The sequence below is a fragment of the Ctenocephalides felis genome, unplaced genomic scaffold (genome assembly GCF_003426905.1).
Source record: "Ctenocephalides felis isolate EL2017-DRISC unplaced genomic scaffold, ASM342690v1 CF-g0.4_SCAFFOLD_03570, whole genome shotgun sequence".
NCBI lineage: Eukaryota > Metazoa > Arthropoda > Insecta > Siphonaptera > Pulicidae > Ctenocephalides > Ctenocephalides felis.
Genome location: NW_020539724.1, coordinates 12907124 through 12921141, shown reverse-complemented (window position 1 = coordinate 12921141; position 14018 = coordinate 12907124).

Here is a 14018-nt window from a genome sequence, read left to right as displayed (position 1 = left end):
ACGTTGATGTCTTAAAGGATTATATAAATATATAAAGTAAAATACAGAAATAGCTTATCAGCGTCTATTATACTTGGATGAGACTGAAAGAAAAATCGATGTGTTAAAAATAATTGATATCAGGTAAGTGTGCGTTATACATTTATCGTAATCTAAATTTATTTCATGAATGTCGCAAGAATAGACCTTTTTCATTCTTCGGAGCGTCTAAATCTATATTCTTCATCAATAATAGATCATCCTTTTTATATTCCCTTGCACCACACCACTTTTCCCTTATGCGGGTCATAAATGGAGTTCAAGGTTAAGCCGACGATTTTTTACAATGAGGTGAGTTGACTTCTCCGCGCTGCCGTATACATCATTCAGCATAACGGCTTATATCGCGCGAAAACCGCCCCGTCTCTTGCTATATTTTATTTGGGAACATTTTATGCTACCCGTCGGCTGTCGAGGGCGGCAAATCTAAAGATAATACAACCCAACCCCGCAGCTCCGTGCTTTATGGGACGCGGAGCAAAAAGCTCCACACGTGCACACGGCCTTCGAGAAAGCTCGCGCGCCGTTTTCCGGCTTTTCGCGGAGGGAAATGTTGAGCTTTTCGAGAATAGTGCGTTCGGTGCGGTTTCTGATGTTTACCTAAATTGGCTGGGGTAAGGAGAAGGCGAAGGATCGTACAACTTAGACCCTTGTAGAAATAGAAAATTGATTCTATTTTTATATTTATTAATAATAGATTTCTGTATATAATAGAAAGCAAAAATGTTATTTGTACAGACTTTCTACTACCTATTACTTCTTATTGAATTCCCGTATTCTATACGACAGTTACAGTGGGCTTTTGATCATTGTAGGTAGTTTGTGTATTGTTCATATAATTTGTGACAAATTAAATGAAACTAAATAATTAATTAACTTCCCGTAGGGTAAATTATTGTAATTGTCCAAAAATCGAAAATTGAAAATTTTCACTTTTCTCGACGTTTTGAAGGTTTCTGAACATTTTGGCATACCTCAGAAAAAATGGATGTGTGTGTGTGTTTTGTGTGTCCGCTTTTTCCGTTCACGTTTCCGGGCGCACGAATCAACCGATTTGAGTGGTTCAAAAAACATTCGATTCCTATTTATAGGGAGATGTGCTGATTAGTTTTTGGCAAAGGCTGGTCGAGCAGTTTCAAAAATCGAGTTTTTGAGAAAACGGAGCAACCGATTTGAATGATCTAAAAAGCATTCAATTAGTAATGATTGGGAGAATTGGTTATTAGTTTTTGGCAAAAGTAGGCCCAGCCATTTCGAAGACACAGAGTTCAATGTGCAAAAACTGGCAGTTTTTGAGAGAACTAAGCGTCCGATTTAAATTTCATTTTTTTTTTGTATATTGAAAATATTTCAGATTTTGTTTTCAATTCTGATTAAAGTTACAATATACTTTAAACAAATAATTTCAACTGTGCACTTTAGTTTATATAATTCTTATAAATATTAGACAATGTTACAATATTTATAATAATCTATTTTAAAACATTCAATATTCCTCGAACTTTTCGTTACGGTTCGGAAAGTTCCAGAAATTTGCCTTAAGGCACGATGCCATACACCCCACTAGTTTTGTTGCTTATCTCATACATCTTGTATTTAATTTTATTTACTTTTTACCATATATTTCACCTTCGCCATTAAATAATATATAATCAAAATTATCAAGTATAATTGCATGTTATATTATATTGCTCAGTTGTTGCTTTACAACACACAGCCTATATTGGCTGTTTACTAAAAAAAAATTAAGTAACAAAAAGATGTAAATTTTTTCTCCATTAAACAATTATTTGTTGTTTTAATTTTGCATTCATTCTGATAACTCCTTATAATTTTGTGTCAATATAAATACAAACTGTTATTTTCGATATTTCTTTAACAGCCAGTTTAACTCTGAACTCCATTTATTTAAAAAAAGGGTATTTTTATAATTCAATAAAAAAATATTGGTTATCAGATATTTTATTACTATATAGAATTATTTTTTAACAGCCAGTTTAACTCTGAACTCCATTTATTTAAAAAGTTTATTTTTATGATTCAATAAAGAATTTATTGGTATGCAGACAATTCATTACTATGTAGAATATTTTTTAAACAGCCAGTTGATATTTCATAAACAGCCAGTTTAACTGTGAACTCCATTTATTTAAAAAATAGTGTATATTTATGATTCAATAAAAAAATTAATGGTATGCAAACAATTCATTACTATGTAGTATAATAATTAGTATTTTTGAATTTTCTATATTATTTTTGAATTAATAAATCAGTTTCAATATTTTCAAACCACATTCAAGATTTTATTTTACGATGATTCCAAATCAATGCTTACAAAGTCATTATTTAACAAATCTTTAAACTAGAACTCTAAAAATATAATCCTGATATTATTTCCACCCCAAAGCACTATTCATACTCCCATCATATTCCATATCTCCATTATTATTTGCCTTAAAAGTTATGTATATTATCAAAAGCATTTTCTATTGTTGTGTTGATATAACGACAATTTGATATTTTTGTATAGACCTCATAAAAGCAATAAAGAAAACATATTTACGCACATACACAAAAAGGATATTTCCAGCAAGCATGTTGACGTAGGATTTGACACTCGGATTTCTAAAAAACCAACATTCGAAGGGGAAGGAAAATGACTATATTTAGGAAGGTATTTTGAGTGGAAGAATAGATATATACTTTACGTGTTTTAGTAGCAAAAATCTTTCTTAACAATTATTAATTTTTTGCAAAAAAAATGCTGATTCAAAGCAAAATTGTATTAGAAGCATCAACGAGTCAAATATCCAACTCAGTATCGTTCTTTAAGAGATTCTGACTTTTGACAGTAAATTACAAAATGTAAAACACACATTTTGTAATTCTGCGTTAATATATCTAATTTCTGCTGAGAAGGTGAAAATTTAGGGTTATATGTATATTTTATATACGCATTATAAAAAATTTAAAAAATAATAATTGGCTCAGAAAATAAAAAACACGTTTTTACGCTTGTACATGTTGGCAGAGAAAAAGAGCAAAGAGTGCAGAATTTGCTTTAAGGCGCCCACTAGTTTTGTTTTTAGATTGCAACGGATAGATGTATTTTACTTAACTAGTATTTGTTACTATTTTGTATTCAAGTTCTAAGAACGTTGTGCCATCCATACTATTTATACATCATCACAGTTATGTATTATTTAAATCAAACTTTACATCTCGGTTCTGCTAATCAACACGTCATTCTAATTACCAAATTAATACAGAACCGTCCGTCTCCATATCTCGTGTCTTCTATCTTCCGAAATGTATTACTACAAGATGATGATGATGCACGAGTCTTATTCAAATGAACGAGATTAAGCAAATTTCCCGTTTCACAAACAACATTATTTCATGTGTAGGGATCTGAATAACAAGCTCATGATCAAATAGATCGTATGTACTTACTGAGCACAAGATACACGTATAAAATATGTAGCTCTGTATGAAATATGAACACATATCTCCTTATTTCGCACCACCTCGTGTAACAATATAAAGCTTATGAGTAGGCGCCCGCCCTTCACATATTATAGATATAAATATGTTCATACATATAGATCCACTATATGTTGCCCAAAAAAGGAAGAGATTACACGGGAAGGTGATTTATACTATCGTAGATTATCATCAAAAAAGAAACCATATAAATAAATAATAACTACATTATTTTGATTCACCTTCTTGAAATCCATCTATCTTTTCAAGTCATTTAAATCGGATGCTTAGTTCTCTCAAAAACAGCCATTTTTGCATATTTAGCTCTGTATCTCCGAAACCGCTAGACCGGCCTTTGCCAAAAACTATACACCACTTCTCCCAATCATTGCTAATTGAATGTTTTTAAGATCCTTAAAATTGGATGCTCTATTCTATTTTCGTAACTGCTGGACCTGCCTTTGGCAAAAACTAATCAGCACATCTCCTTATCAATTGCAATCGAATATTTGGTGAACCATTCAAATCGGTTGATCTGTGCGCCCGAAAACGTGGACGAAAATTTGTATCCACACACACATCCATTTTTTCTGAGGTATGCCGAAATGTTCAGAAACCTTCAAAACGTGAAGAAATGTAAAAATTTTCAATTTCGATTTTTGGACGATTATAATAACTTAACCTACGGGAAGTTAATATAAGTTTATTTTTTCTTGAAGGGAGTACAGATCGATCACCATCACATTCCACATACCAAATAATTTTCTAATTTTTGTAAAACTCTCACCTCGATTATGTTTCCCAATGCTGGAAAACGTAAAGAAATTTTCATTCTTAAACTAAATTACACCTGCAAGATATGAAGAATCGATCTTGCGAACAAAGCATGACGTAGATAATAACACATATAAAATATTACGGCAAAGCCCATGGGAACTTTGTATAATGCATATATAGACGGAGAGCTTTCAGATTTTTTCACGGTGAAAGAGTTTAATACGATCTAGCCAAAGTTTATATATAAATTTAAATCAATATTTGTTATCTGTTTTCATTATTTACCTGGAAATTTACTTTTGAACTTTGTGTATAAAAATAATCTTTGCAATGTGTTCCACTAGATGTTTATCAAATATATTATATAATATTTATCAATTGCACCAAAGTGTGCTTTACCTATATAAATATTTTACATCTTGTTGTGTAAGTTAGAAAATGCGATCAGGTGTTTACCTTACTTTATTGACACACCGGCCTTATTATTTTTACGATGTTTTTACGAGTCATAAATGTAAAGTCTTACAGGGTCATAATTCTATGTCTCAACACCTTTATAGTGGAATTGGATGGACGTGTTTCGCTCAACGTGAAATTACTATAATAGTTAAAGTAAACCGACAAACATACTATTTAATAAATAAATAAAATAAAATAATTATTTATAAAATTTCAATGTGACAAAACACGTTAATCGAGATTATAATGATTTAGTAAACCATAATTAAAGTTTATTATTGTTAATTGATTTCTATGTATTAATTTTATTATTATGTAGGAAAAATTACTGTATTTTTTGTTCAAGCAAAGAGAACGATCCGATTATATTTTAATCATATGATAATAATAGAAACACCCAAAGAAACTTGCAGAAAGCTTGCGTTTCAGTAAGTTAAAATATGACTTTATTTTCAAAACTTTATCGTTTTGGTATAAATATAGACAGTAAAAAATGTCACCAAATGATAAACAAGAACTGAAAAATTAAAATACTCATGAGTTGATCTTTTTTCTGTAAAACTACCTAAAATCCGTTTTAAATATTTAAAATAAAATATTTTATATCATTTCTTCTTTCTCTATATTTTAAATATGACAGTGTTCTACTACAATATTCATATTGTTTTATTCAAATAAAACCGAATTAAATTCAGTCCACGTTCATAAGCAAATTTTAATATAGAGCAACTGTTATCGCTCGATTCCATAATAATTTATTTCAAAACTATAAATTGAATAGAATTTCAATAAATGGACAAAACATGCTACGTGTTTTATTAAAAATTCTGCTATTCTCGTGTTTTCATAATACTAGCATCAAAGGGAAATTTTTGGAAATAAACGTTTTGCAAATGGACATGGGAAAAGTTCAACACCAAATATATATATATATATATATATATATATAATTCTAGCAACATAATGTTCGACACAATACTCTTTTGAAACGACTTGACCGATTTTTATGAAATTTTATAATCGCAATCAGTGTGACTGAGAATATCCCTAAATGGAAGGCCACCTTTATTTTTTCTTCATAATTCTTAATTTCAAAATACATAGAGTTCTAAATTTTCACACTCTTATCACAAACCTCTATTTCATAAAAAATATTTTAGAAATCGAATAATTTTTCATCCTACATTCATACATTTTTTTTTTATTTTGGATTCAACATACTCGTGGTAATTTAGTAAAACTTGGAAATCTTTATTAGTTAATTAATGTTTTTTTTAAATTGAGGCTTACAGTTGAGCTATCCAGAAAAACTTATCCATAAAATATTCAGGAGGGTGCCCATTAATTTTTTTATTCGGAAGTTAGAACATTTATAAACAAAGAATTTTTTTTTTTAATTGAGGCTTATACTTTAGGTATCCAGAAAGACTCTACTCAGAAAATATCCAGATCAAGATAGATGAACAAGACAGATGTCGATGCATTTACAGTTATCAACCATGATCGCCATTTATCCAAGTGTTAATTTTCTTGTAGAATAAACTTTTAAAAGTAGTAAAAGCAAAGAAAAAGGTGTAAAAGGCTAAAAAAAGGTCGTCAAATGTCTGCGGAATGTCTAGTTCAATCGCATCTTCGAGATTCGAAGTCAGCGGCGCGCACCGGATTACACAAGATTATGGAATTACTCATGATTTTCCCTTTTGAGTTTTCACGCTCTCAGACAACGTTGCATTAGAGTTAGAAAACATCTAAAGCTTTTTTACTGTCACTGTCAAAATTATATGTAAATAAACCTTGGAATAGAATTTCAACTAAACTCATGATGATCTACCAAGATCATCAACATCCCGTAGGGTAAGTTATTGTAATCGTCCAAAAATCTAAAATGAAATTTTTTACATTTCTTCACGTTTTGAAGGTTTCTGAACATTTTGGCATATCTCAGAAAAAATGGATGTGTGTGTGTATGTATGTATGGATACAATTTTTCGTCCAAGTTTTCGGGCGCACGGATCAACCGATTTGAATGGCTCAAAAAGCACTCGATTCCTATTGATAGGGAGATGTGCTGATTAGTTTTTGGCAAAGGCAGGTCCCGCCGTTTTGGAGATACGGAGCAAAGAAGAAGTGGTGTATGGCATCGTGCCTTAAGGCAAATTGCTGAAACTTTCTGTACCTTAATGAAATATTCGAGAAATTTTAAACGTTTTCAAATATATTATTACAAATACTGTAACTTGTTATATCTGAGCAAATTAAATGTAAATCATAAATCAATTTATCTCCAGAACATTAACAATCGTCATTTCATTTAGAATTTAAGTTCAAAAAAAATAGTTGCGTAATTTACACAAAATTGAAAAAGTGCTCCCGTATAGTCGCATCTAAACGCATTTGCAAAATAATTCTGTGCAATATTTTCACTTATACTGTGCTTAGTTTGGCGGCATTTTCACATTTTTTAATAGTTTTCACAAATTCGGAAAAGTGCACCAGTTCATAAACAGTCTAAACGCACTTGGGTAAACATTTGTGCTAGAGTGGCGCTTAGACTGTGCTTAGCCTAGGTAATTTTTTGAACTTTTAATTCAAAATTACAAAAATATATTATAGAAAATAAAAAAAGATGTAATAATTTTTTATCTTCAAAAGCAATTGTTTTGTCAATATAAGCATAAAGTTTTTTAGATCATTTAAATCGGACGCTTAGTTCACTCAAAAACCGCCATTTTTTGCATATTTAGTCACCTCTCAAAAACTAATCACCTCTTCTCCCAATCATTACAAATCCAATGTTTTTTAGATCATTCAAATCCGATACACCGTTCTCTCAAAAACTCGATTTGTATTTTCTGCACTCTTTGCTCCGTATCTCCGTAACGGCTGGACCTGCTTTTGCCAAAAACTAATCGGCACATCTCCCTATCAATAGAGATCGAATGTCCAAAAACGTGAACGAAAAAATGCGGACATACAAAACAAACACACACACATCCATTTTTTCTGAGGTATGCCAAAATATTCAGAAACCTTCAAAACGTCGAGAAATGCAAAAAATTTCAATTTCGAAAGGTTGGCCGATTACAATAACTTACCCTATGGGAAGTTAATAAATCTTGGATTAAAAATTTTAACAAAACTTATTTGATAGATTATTTAGTTAGTTTGGTTAGTTTAACCATGCTCAATAATTATATAGTTTAGATTTTCTACCTCGAATCTATTACTAACTACAGTTTCGATTCTTTTTTCCCCAGGATTTTTTTCTGCAAATAGTCTTCGATCCGAATGGTGTGCTTTTTGCACGAAACGCTACTACGACTACGAGTATAATAATAATGTAACCGAACTGGAACAGACTACTATATCATCAAAAACCATCATAAATCCGAATAGAACGATAAGATAGAGCACATTTTGAAATATGGGGTACTATGCAAAAAGACGGCCTCAGGTAAAGGATAGATGAAGTGTGATTAAAAGATGTTAAAGGACCCAAAAACAACTGAATGTATTTATTAATAATACTAATTCTTATACAAATTTAAAAAACAGTTCACAAAACTTATAAAAAAATATGTTGTAAGGGTTAGAGTCAACATTGGTTAATGATGGAACAAACAATGGAGTCATGACATCTTATGACCAATATTTTTTTTATAAAATTTTATATATTTATATAATTATTTTTTTAGAAAAAAATTTAAATAAAAAAATTATGAAATGTATAATTTACAACAGTAACAATAAATTTGACTTCATAAGTTTTATTTCACGACAGAAATAAGAAAAAAGTACGAATATTAATATTTTTTGGTGGCGAGCATAGCTCACTTGGTAACGTATTCGATTCACACGACAGGGATCTTTGGATCGAATCTTGTCATTGACTTAGAATTTATTAAATAAAATGTGTGTAGTTAATTCGAATTTAAATAAAAATTGTATTTGCTAAGTAGAAATCGAATGAAAATTAAGAAAAATAGGAATTACAGAATTCGAAATGCTAAATTGTATTAGGAGTAAGAAGAAAAAATATCAAATTTTGCTGAGATAAAAAAGAAGAATGAAGAAGAAAAAATGGAATGAAGATAGAAGTTGAATAGAATTAGGAATTTGATAGAAAACAGCAAAAATGGAAGAAATTTAAAAAAAATAATATAGAATAGGATATATATATAGAGTATTATATAAAAATGTTGTAGGTGGCTAAATGCTCAGAGTAAGCGAAGCCAAATAAAAATTAAAAAAAAAAAATATATTGTATGAAAATTGATAGTATTTAATTTCATTATTGTCAATTTATACTTATTTATCTATGTTAATTTTCATAAGACTGAGTATTCAAATACATAAACAATATACTAAAGATAATTAAAAGTTTCTCACAAAATTACCCTAAGTAGTCTTATGCCCAAGTTTTTCTTTCTACGTTAAAAGTGTTTTTACAGTATGGATCGATAAAAAATTCTTCTATCCAAACATAAAATTTGCATTTCGCTCTATTATAATTTTATTACTTTATTTTTCATAATTTCAAAATGATTATTATACTTCATAGTCTGAAACTCGTTTTATTTAAATATTCCAGTTCATGAGCTTTTCAGGTGTGTTATGTTAGTCGCTTCTTGGAAAATTCAAATCTAGAAATATTTCTATATTTTAGGCATAGATAAACAAGTATAAATTATTCCAGAAACAAGTTTTAAAGCTTTGAAGTTTATGATACTTTTAGATATAAATATCAAACACTCATGATTTCGAAATAGTAATTATTGTTACTAAGTTCAAAATATTGTTGCCGAGAATTTGAACATATTTAATTAATGTCACTTGTTTAAAAACAATTTGAAGAAGAATATAGATTTATTTTGCTTCAACACGTTAATAGCCGTAAATCCAATAAAAAGGTTAAAAAAGCCAGTTGGTGGTCAAAAATGATGATATGGGTACCATTTCAATTTACCTTAAGGCACGATACCATGCACCACTAGGTGTCATACTTATGTGAAGTGTTTGTCATACTTTTACCAGATCTCAAAAAAAATTATAAAAAAGTATACAGTAATTTATTGGCAATATACTATAAAAAATACTTAAGTATAATTACAAGTGTTTTAATTTGTATATGCACGTCAATAAAGTTGCTTAATTAGCAGGAATAATAAATAAATTAATGAATACACAAAAGTTTAAATCAGACTTCCATGTACCAATTTTCAATCCAAAACCATTAATTCGCGATTCACCTTTCCGGAACCATTACAAATAGTGGTAAACGTCGGACTTAACAAACTGCCATAATATCAGGGTTCTCCGAATCAATTACTTTGTTTATTGAGTCGATCTCTACTGGCAAGAGAAATGTTATCGGTGATGGTGAAGACTTTATATTGCTGACTTTATATTGAATATACTGCAATTTCGAAATTCGCTGTGGATGCCAACTCGAGCGGACTGCAATTTCCGGGTGGAGAGACGACTGACTCTGCGCTCATGTACCCACCCTGGTAGGGACTGGTTGTCCCGAGAGCAATTAGTTACGGGGAAATGTTTTATTAATTACTTATTGCGGATATTTTGTTTGATTTTTGAAAATTGCTTGAGGGTAATGAGATATTACATAAACATTTTAAAATTTTTATAATAGATCGTTTTTAAAAAATCATTTTCTGGTAAAGCTCTTCTCTTGATTCAGAACAAACTAGCTAATGGAAAACGTTGTATTAATCATTTTATAAGTACCCTTTCTAGTCTATATTTTTCTAAGTCGTTTATTCGCGTAATTTTCCTTCTAATTAAGATCGTTTTATGTGTTTTGAAAACATGCACAATTCCGTTATTAATATAATACATGGAATTATGCAAAAAGCTGTGAAGTTCCGAATGCAGAGCGCCGGTCGCATGTGTGCTGCATTGCGACGAAATATTAAGTTTTTGTACAAATGCTACTGCGGAAACGGGAAATAAGTTGAAATATTGCTATAAACTAGGCTAAAAAATCGTTTTAAGGAATAAAACATACAACACCAAGACATATGACGGAGAAATCAATTATTGAAGTAACATTGAACTTCATTAACACGTCAATCGTCTTAGTCGAAGATGGCAGAAAAATTTTCACATGGGTCATGGTAACCTTATTAGATATGTAATTTAGTAATAATGTAAAAATATATCAAGGAAATTTAATGTATCAAAAAAAAATAATTGCAAAAATTTTTGGTAAACACCTTTTTTGACATAATCCTATAATAAAACGTTCAATGTAAAACGTGGCCATCCACCAAATGTAGGACTTTTTAGCCTTTGTATGACTAACATCGCTGGGTCTGCCTCCCCAAAATTTCAGTCAATTCTTAATTGCATGCAAGTGAAATGTTTGTGGCATCTCTCAAAAGCTGAATTGCTATTTTTGGTACTATTTGCACCGTGCCTTCAAAACGGCTAAACTTCCTTCTGCCAAAAACTAATCAGCTATCCTTATTAGTAGACATCGATTGCTTTTTGAATCATTCAAATAGGTTGATTCGTGCTCTTGGAATCGTGGAATGAAATGTGAATTCAAACATGCACACACAAACTTATATATCAATTTTTTTCAAGGTGAATCCAATGTCGCAATGTTCAGAAACGTTTGAAACGTAAAAATGCAAAGATTTTCTACGTATTTGCAATTTTCATAACTTACTCTACGATAAGTAAATTAACTTGAAAAATAGACTTTTGAAAAGCTTATGAGTCAGACACTGCAAAATGCTGTTATTTAAATATATAAAGGATAATTTATTTAGAAACAAATATATGAATGTAAATCTTTCACTTTAAAAAGTCAGATACAAGAAAACTGTCACTAGTTGGTACATTAATTATAAATTTTAAAAGTTGTCATATTTACATCATAAAACAATATTTACAAAACTAAATACCGGGAATTTCATATTATGAGTGTCACTGAATGCATCATATATTTTTAACAGAAGTTACATTAAACATAATAACGAAACGCGAACTTTCATATGGGATTAAAAAATATTTTAATAAAATTTTAAAACAGGTTCATGTAAAAGCTTTAAGCAAAATACACATATAGAGAAAAAATATATATAAAAAATAAAATGAATGCTTAAATAAAAATTCATACTAAATCTATTTAGGTTAAATCTATTTCCTATTAAAACTATTATTCAAATAATATCTCAATTTATATTTCATCCAGACTCTTAATAGAGTTACATTCAGATGTGATTAACGTAATCAAACTTTTGGTAAAGTTGAAGCCAGGGATTAGCAACTTCGAATGATTTCAGATTACTCTGTAATAATTAATGGGATCATAAGCTCAGATAATGTGGTTGGTTTTAGAAAGTGGATATTTATATAAATTTGTGAACTTTGCCACATTCGGAACGAGATAAAATGCTTAATTAAAATAATTCGAATTGGGAAAAGATTTATGATGAATAATATGTTGGCTTCATGGGAAGGGAGATACCAGATTGAATTTATCAAGAAAATAATAATGTTTAAAATTTATAGACTCGTGCAAAATAATTTTATTGATCATTAAAATATTTGCAAGGTAATAATTTTGTACTAATTTTTTGGACTATATGAGGACAGTTGGATTTATTATTCTACTTTCTTGTAACTATTTCAAAGATAGACTTGAATTATTTTGAAAACTATGAATGCTTTAGTAGATCTTAAGCCCTACATCCATTTTATTGTTGTGAAATAATTAATCCAATAGTTTATTAAAAAAATATCCCCATGGAACTCCAATTTCCATCCTCCCATGCATCAATGTAATATTTCTTAAAGCCAAAGTTCATTTTGATTTTAATAACGTTCGTATTATGCATGCACAAATATTATGCGTCTGTTCAGCATATACATTACAAGTTAGTCTCAAAATTTTATCAAAGCATTTGAATATCCAGAATATATATCAGTTCCAAAATTTGCATAGCTATATCGAAAAGCAGACGCGCGAGGTGCCCAACTTATAACCCAACAACCTGAATTATCAAAGAAGAGTTTTAATAAATTTCATAACTACGTAAGCACATAAGTACAATATCATTTCACAAGTCTTTCAATATACTCATAAACAATTTATCATTTTTATTAACATTATTTCCATTTCACAAATTGAATAAGCACGTTAGTAATTAAAATTTCAACTCAGCATTATTTCAAACTTGAATTTTAAACTAGTAAATTAAATTGTTAATAATATTCCTATTCCAAAAACCGACCTTTTCATTAAATATTCTCCATGTAAAATTATTTGCATTCATATGAGTTCATAAACTATAAACATGATAATGGCCATTATGATACGCTTTCAATTTTAAACTTATAATTGAAAAATGTTAACTCCACGAACTTTAAAATAGTTTAAACGTAATATAATATATAACTTTAATTTTCATGTATTTTAATTAAATAGTCGACAGGGAAAATGTTAAGTATGCATTCTAAATTTTATGAATGTAGAATGTCAAGTATAAAAATCTATTGTGTGGAAAATAAATCAGATATATGTATATATATGTATATATATATATATATATATATATATATACTAGTTAATATTGTCTTAGCCTATATGTGAATGGAAATGTTTGGCAAATGACAGTCTTCATTTGTTTTTAATGTCAAACAATGTCTCAAAAATTTTCAATGTCAATCAATGATAAGCAGTTTTTTGTAATTTTTTCCATTTATTTCTACAATCTAAATATAATTCTACGAATCAAAAAATCCTAGGAATTTCCCTTAACAAACTTCAGAAAGATTTATGAAAATCCGAATAATCATTTAGGAGGAATAACCATTCATACCCCATTACAGAAGAATTTTATATATAAGATATATATATATATATATATATATATATATATATATGTATATATATACATATTCATCATATGTCGTAATAAATTAGGCATTTATTCCACGGTAAACAATCCCCAAAAAAATTATTGTCCTATATAAATCAGCTCATAAACTAAAATAATAAATTTATATTCCGATTGATTATTAATATATGTCTAATAAAAAATTATTACAGAAACGAATATTTTTAAATTGATTCTACTTAATTAGTATATCTACAAATGCATAGATATCTAAATCTTTGCCATTTATTTGTCAAATATGAAATATCAAAATATTAATTGTATTGGATTATCACTATATAAATTATTTATTTTAACTATGAGCAGATGATAAAAAAAATTCCAATAAAATCA